Below are 8,144 nucleotides of genomic sequence, written 5' to 3'. Positions count from 1 at the left end.
AGTGCACCAGTCATCTTTGTACAGCGCTGTGCTTTATGTCAGAGCTATATTTGGGTGTATGAATGAATGTGTGTATGTCATCACTAGGAAAAGCATCAAGACATTTAAATTAAACTTGCTAGACATACTCTGACTCAAGTGAGTGCACCGCTGATCCTTGTACAACACTGTGGTATATGTCAGAGGTATATTTGCATGTATGTATGTGTGTGTGTATGTATTGCTCAGTGATAGTGTGCCTTTTGCTTATATTGTTATATTTTTTTTTGGACTCTTTTACAAATTTCTGACCTGTAATAATGACTGCGAGAAAACGTAAGGCAATTGGCCGAGTGCAATCAAAGGCAAAAAAAATTAAACAACACCGTAGACAAGAAAATCCATAAAGCTTTATTTGGTTCCTTTTCCTGTACAATATAAGATTGCAATAAATAAATAAATACCCGGGCAACTCCGGCTAATCAGGTAGAATAAATAAAATAATCTACTTACATTCAAGCATACAATCAGCCCCTTGTATATCTGGTTTCCTCAAGTATAGTATTTTGGCAAGGAACCCAGGAAAGCAGACGTAAGTAAATTAAATAATTTAATATTGGAAATACTTTGGTAATGCATTATAACTAATATGTATATGAATATATGTGTGATTGTAACTCTCAATCTACTGATGAAGTGGGCCAGTTCCACGAAACGCGTCAAGCAGCTTAAGAAATTTAGGGGTCCCAGAGCAATAAGGGCAACAAGAACATACTTTGGGGCCTTTTGTTGGCTTTTTCTTGGTTTTGTATCTAAACAAGCAGGAAGCCTGCCCACAATGGCCTTTTATGCATAGAGCTGTCCCAGAGCAGATTCATTAATAAGTCTTAAGAAAATATTTAAAATAATATTGCTATTTTCTATTTCCTTTATACAGGACGGAGATGCAGAGCACATCTAACGATGGCAATTTGTTTCCTCGCCTTTAATCAAACATCTCCGCACTTTGCCCGGCGCGTCGTTAGCAAATATTAACTTTTCCTCTCCTGATTTGTGTAATGGTTGCTATTTCCAAAGCGTCCGCTGCTTTGTGATGAATGCGGGCCCTGATAGGATGTGAGGCCTCCGTTCCGCTTCCCTTCCCCGACTGATTCACCGTATCTCCCGATAGCGGCAAAGCATCTGACACTATCTTCAATACCTCCGAATCCGCCTTTGATCTTTGCTTTGCTTGCAGCTCCACAAGGCTCCATCTACCCCCCGAAACTTTGTACATTCACAGAACTTTCCAGAACTCAATTTGTGCCATCGTTGTAAAAGCTGTCCAGAGTTAATTACAATTTTAATTACAAAGTTCTTTGAGGGGAAGCGCAGGCGGCCTAATCATGTTCAAAGGGCTGGCCCTTCAATTGTAGACTCATTAAAGAGAAATTCCTGGCCCGCCTGTTATCGGATTGATGGCGGCCAATGTAGTGTAATGTGACAGCGTTTATTATTCTGCAGGCAGAAGCGCGATTAATCAACTCTCAGAAGAATGACAAGTTCTCAGTAGATGGAAAACATCTGATGATACGTTTGATGTTTGAACTTGAAATGTTTGAAAAACGATATTTGAACAGTCCTAGGATGTGGTGGCCGCAGTCCTTTTTTTTTAGGCTAAGTGCATTTTGCGTCGTAATGTAAAGCAAAATATCTGCTAGAGATCCAGCGTGGACCATTGGATCTGGGCCCTCTTCTGTGTCACCCACCTTGCACTCCTCTCCACTAGCAGCAGCCCTGGTCGGGAATCCCATTCACTGCTTACTTTATGGTCCATATCATGTGATTGTATTTGTATTGTGCATTGGTCCTACCAATCAGCAGTTACCAGCCCCTGCGTGTACAGGGACCACAAACTGGGCATTGCCTCCAGAAGTCCATTACCCCCTGCGGGGTGAGCCCGGTGCCTTGGAGAGGGTAACACAGAGGGTCCATCTCCTGCCTGTGATTACCCAAACACTATGACAATAGGTCTACATACACGTCAGAAGATTCTTGCCCTGTAATAGCCCCAGGGCTCGTCGTTTGCCGTTTAGTTTGCCGTTTGAGTTTCCTCTCTGGATTCTTTCATGCATATACCACGGACATCTTGGAGAGTGGTCAATGATGACACAGAGACAGATATTCACTGATCAACTTCTCAACTCCATTGTTGGTAACAAGCGTTTTTATACATATTAAAGTGATTGTGTTAGAAGAAAAAATATAGATGACACACATTGATTATCTGCAAAAATTTGGCAATACCAAGGTAATAATCGTCAAAACACATGATATTTTTTCCATGAAAACCCCTTGCTCATCAATTTCCCGCAACTTGATCCAAAATGTCAGGATGCCCAGGATGGCCAGGTACATTTTAAGTTCACAACTAAGATAAGAGTTAATACATCCATAGTGTTGAAATCATCAATATATATTCTGTGTAATCATCAAAAATTTAATCTGTATAAAGGCAGCAAGATGGCTGATCCATGGTTATATATTCTTATAAAGGGGAGAGAGCAAAACATTGTGCCACTCCATCGTTCTCCCTCCTTCCTTCTCCATCATGCAGAACCGTGCAGCATGTACAGCTCTCATTCATGCATCTTTCAGTCTTTTGTCATTGGAAAAAATCATGAAAGATCCTTTCCAACTACAAAAATCCAATGTGTGTACGAAGCCTAACTTTTAATGTTTGATGTGAGCACTAAACTAAAATGTTCTCAGCCCAGGTATATTCTGTGAGCTACAGAACACTTCCCCTTATGTTATGGAGAAGAGGTGAGAGTTCTGTTATAGAGTGCCTCAATGTCATGTGAGAATCACATGACTAAATGCCAAAGTCCTAAGACACATGACCATCCCTGAGCAAAATTGTTCTGAGGTTTCACCTCCCATCCAAGTGTGCAAGTGTTTTATCCAGGGTCCCTTACACAGCAGTCCATGCATCTGTTGGCACCATGCACTCCAACACACCCAGCATAATGTAACCTACACTTACATACTATCCACCTCATTACAATTATCTGCACCAATCACTTCACTTATTGCAGAGCTCCCACTGTTGGATCAGTAGATCACTTCTCTGGCTACAAGTAGATCCCAGCAGGAACTTTCATTTTCGGGAGGTTCCTCATAGATAAAAAGCAGCACAACTTTATCCACGCCACTTTCAAATTTCCACATTCTGTTGCAAGTGCCCTAGTTCTGGGATAGATGGGGCATAGATGTGGCCCTATCAGCAGTTTGGGACCCTTGGAAGTTTCCCATTTTAAGAAATGGAACTTCCATCTGACCTCTTTGGGGTTGATAAAGGACCTTACACCATAGGGACTCCTTTTCTCCATAGGGCTTGGTCCTGGAGTTCCTGCTTTGGGGAATCTAGCTTGAACTTGATCTATTACATTGATGGTAGAAAGGTCAGAACCTCTTGCAGGATTATTTTTCTCTTTATCACCTTCCTTTAGATTCAAATAATTTGTTTAGAAAGTGATGGAAAACCTAAACTGCTATAGTTGTCACTGGGGAAGACATCAAGGGGAGTCAACTGTACTCATGTCACCCGTCAAAGAGGGGTTTTATTCCCACTTTGAGGAGGATTCGTCTTGCTTCCTGTTGTGCCTACAAGTTAAGGTTTTAAAAGAGATTTCCCCATAAGAACACAAACATAAAAATGGTTTTCATCCATTTCCTAGTTTATCCGAAACTAAAACAATGTTTTGGCTTTAGATACAGGTAAATCTGCCATATTCAAGGATACATACTGAGGTTGAAGGTAACATCACAGACAGGAGCTCCCCAAGGTATGACGTGGACAGAGTATATCAAAATAACAATACCAGGAAGCAAGCAAGAAAACATAGTCAGGAACAAGCAGGAGTTAGTATTCAGAGAGACAGGAAGGCAAAAATGCAAGGACTCGGGAGCACTGGGTGTCAGGGGCACAAGGGTTACAGGATCACTGGGTGAAGTGGCACAAGGGTCACCGGACCACTGGGAGATGGGGCACAAGGTCACAGGAACAATGAGTGACAGGACGCAATGGTCATTGGAGTACTGGGAGATAGAGCACAAATGTCACTAGGGAACTAGGTCATGGGGGCACAAGGGTCACAGGAGCAGTGAGTGATGGGTCACAGGGGCACATTGGTTACAAGAGCCCTGGGTGAGAGGGCACAGGGTGACAGGGTCACAGGAGCACTAGGTGATGGGACACAAGGTTAACAGAAGCACTGGGAGACAGGGGTCACTGGAGAACTAGATCATGGGACACAAGGGTCACAGTGGGCAGTAGGTGATGGGGTAGAAGGGTCATGGGAGCATTGGGTGATTTGGGCAGGTGGGACACATGACAGGGGGATCTTAGAGTTCACTAACTGCTGTACCAACTGCTGTTAGGCCTCCTCCCTTTTTCACCTCCCAACAACTCCTCCAAACAAAACTTTCACTTGTTAGGTTTAATGGCCTCAACATCTATTTATTAACAAATATCAATCTTTTTTACACTTACAATTAGGTAAAAAATAAACCATTAACATGTGATAATTAACATATAAAAAAAAACATATATAGATACCTGTAATAATACCTCAATCCAGAACATAACCGGACCCTGACCTTTACCCTACTGAAGGTTACAGGTCTTCGAGAGCATACGCTACCACCGACAACCAACTTGGGGTTTGCCACCTCAATTTTTTGTCCCTAGCTGCCACACGCTGCCTCAGGAAGGTCTAACTACCCTTGAAGCCTCTTGGTCAAAACTTTAGGCCTCAACGCTCCACCTTTTACAACTTCAACAACCCAAAAAGACTGCCTCATGAAGGACCTAACCACCCATCCCTTTTCTATCAACAAACCTCCAGGGAGGGTGAGTGGCAACTTTCTTCTCTCTCTCCCACTTTCCCCTGCAATGACGTCCCTCTTTTTTTTTGTTTCCCTAAATCACCTCCCTAGCTCCTCCCCACTAATTTTGACCAACCCCTCTTCTGCCATCTATGTCACCCCACTATCTCCTCTTGAACCCCTTTGCTGCCTGTCTCCCTGAGCCCCCCATCATGCCAGTCCTCCTAGCTCCCTTGACACCCGGACAGACGGGTTTTAACGGGTACTACATCAAAGGTGCACAAGGCTCACAAGTGCACAAAGGGCCCCTGAGCATTGGGTCAAAGGATCACAAGAGTTACTAGAGTACTAGAGTCCCAAAAAAACTAATTGCTCATGGTGGAGACTGGAATTTGGTTTCTGTAAGTGTGACAAATAGCTTAGGAACTACAAAAAACCCCATAGACAGTGTAGTAAACAATATCAGAAAAGTGTGACCCCCTTGTGATGGAAAGTATCCTGACCTGGAAAGTCCAAAGGAACTATGAGGAGGTCTAAATCATACCTAAAACTTTTTCTAAAGTTTCCAGCATCTACCAAAATGTCACATGTGACTTTTGGGTGTTATGAACCCTTAAATAGAAAAATGTAAGATACATTAAAAGCCCCCGAGGCTACTGTGCTGGCAAAACTTGACGGCTCCATAGTCGAAGTTGGGCCGTCTTCAATATTATTCTTCATGGCTTGAAGTCAGCATCCCCTTCTTATCATTAATTAACAGTGAAAGGTTCTTCCACTTCTATTTCCAGTATAAGGCGCCCATTACCGGCAAGAACTGCCATAGCAAGAAGAAAAAAAATGTTAATTTTTCACTCGATCCCCTAAAAATATCCCATGACTGTGCAACCATTAGCGCACAGAGGAATGGAAATGAAAGGTCGTGACTTGTGTAGATTCAGGAACTGAATCCATAATAAGCCATTTCTGGAGGCTTTTCGAACAAATAAAATGATTCAACAATGGAGGCCTCAGCTCCAAACGTATCTGACTTTTTAGTTTCTAATGTATTCCATCTGAAAATAGCTCACAACCAGAAAGTCAAATTTTGCTGTCAGAGATGGTGTAGAGGCTGTAAATTAGCCGAAATGATGCTTCACGGTGGCGCTGTTTGTGTTCTGCCCTCTGCTGACTCATCAATCATATCCCTGGCAAAATGATGGCAGCAGAGCTGGGTGAATTACAAAACTTGAGGACTGCAGATAATAAGAGGACGTTGACCTAAAGATTTCGGGGGAAAAACAACCACACATAAAAGCTATCAGGAGGCCCTATCCTAAAGAGATTCCTGAGGGTTAAAAAAATAATGCCATGCTGTGGCATTGATTGGTGGCAATTGTTGAAGGTAAGAGTTCCTAAAAGATGCGGTGTCTAACAGCACATCTTCTAGGAGTGGAATTTTATGGCTTTCAGTCCCATGACATCTCAGAGTCGCAATGAAGCCATTCCTGGAAGACATTTCCCTGCTGGATGCTGTTGCATCAGGAATGACTTGGGGCTACCGTGTGTTCTGCACCCATCAGCGTCTGAATGGTGAAATATTTCCATTCAGGGCCACCAGACCAACATATTGGGCCTGATTTATTGAAGACTATGGAAGATAAAATGTGATGGGAGAACCTGGTTGATCAAGTGAACTTAGAATGGATTTTGTCAAGAATTGAAAAGTTATGAAATCCATTCCTGGTTTGTTGGATCACCAAGGTTCACCCAAAATAGTCTATCCTCTCCAGTCTTGGACATCTTTAATAAATCAGGCCTTTTATTTGTATTGGCCTAGGGAGCAATTGCCCTCCTGACCAATCCTTTATATCTGTCCTGAGTTTATCTTCAAAGTGGTTTTAGGATACAATGGGCTTTAAATGGGGATCATAGAAGCTGCTTTTAACTCTCTTGGATTAGTTATTCCATAAGAATACAATCTACGATTTTCCAAGAATGCTAAAAATGTCAAATTCCATTTAGTTGGATCTGCTTGGACAGTTCTCAAGTCTGCACAGAGCTTGATAGAAAATGTCGTCCATCTCTTGCAGTGGGGATAAGATTTATTTCTGCCTGGCTTTCATCTTTAGAGATGCTCGGGATGCAGTGTTTCAAAATTGATATTTGTAACAAGAAGACCTTCCTACCAAGCTCCCAATTTTGGCGCTTCTTGTAGTGGTCCATCCTGGTATCTGCAGTGTGGAAACAGATGATGATCTGCAAGGAAGCTTGTTAAATCCTTGCAGGGTTTCTAACTGGCTTGCAGTAAATTTCATCTCTTTGTTCAGAAAAGAACACAGCTTTACTTCAATTTCCTGTTACAGAATCGGAAAATGTAGGGTCCCTTTTTTGGCACACAATCCATTGCTGGTGTTAGCTGCAGCTTCCGCGGATTAGACTGATATCTAAGCATGCAATTAGTACTGAAGCGATTGCACTCAGTGGAAATGAACTTGCAAAATAAATGAGCGTTTTTGTAATTAGTTTTGCTGTTCTATTTTACTAACACTTAATTATAATGTAGATACCTGGTTCACCTACGGAGACCTCTTCATTACTCCATGGAAACTGACGGTGGAGGAAATACCGCCAGATAAAAAATGCAAAACACCTACTGGGGAAGCCAACGAGAATTGTATGATTTGTGATATGAAATACAAGGGTAGTAGGGTCTGGGGCAGCATTTCTCAACATAAGGAACCCATGAAAAATCATTCAGGTCTCAGGTAACCTTCATGGGGGTTCAGTGGGAAAAATGGCTCTTACATTGATGGTCAGAATATCACCAATGCTGATGTCATACCACTGATTCTGCCAAATGGTGTTGGCCCCAGAAATATGTGGGTACCATCAAATGGGAGGTCAATCAGCCACAAATCAAGGAACGCTGGTGGAATCTTAGTTGAGAATGGCTGGTCAAGAACAATGTCTTCAGCCATTGGACACGTGGAATTACAATGCAGTTCCCTGACTAAGATAGAAAGTTCCCCATTGTAAAAGTAGGTGCCATGTGGACAGCATGAACAATGGATTATATTTTACTGTATTTTACAACAACAAAGATTGTTAGAATATCTATTCTTAGGGTTGGACTGAATTCTTCCTATTATAGGGTGACAACACACTGTCCCTTGTCTGCCATTTGTACCCCTGCAATGTCATCCTGTCTTCTGATGGTAACCACCAGTGGCTGCTTCAACACACATTACAATGACCTGTTGGGTAAGATTATTCTAGGGATGGGTCTGTTGGGTAAGGTCTTGCAGGTGGTGTCTTTT

General features: G+C 42.3%; 1 long non-coding RNA gene across 1 annotated transcript in view; it reads right to left on the bottom strand.

Moving 5' to 3' along the window:
- The window catches only part of LOC140331936 (uncharacterized), a 46,933-nt gene that overhangs the window by 20,802 nt on the left and 17,987 nt on the right, over positions 1-8,144 (bottom strand). The window lies entirely within an intron of this gene.

Source organism: Pyxicephalus adspersus, chromosome 5 (genome assembly GCF_032062135.1).
Source record: "Pyxicephalus adspersus chromosome 5, UCB_Pads_2.0, whole genome shotgun sequence".
Taxonomy (NCBI): domain Eukaryota; kingdom Metazoa; phylum Chordata; class Amphibia; order Anura; family Pyxicephalidae; genus Pyxicephalus; species Pyxicephalus adspersus.
Note: the sequence above shows the minus strand (reverse complement) of the source record. Positions and strands in the feature narration are given on the sequence as shown.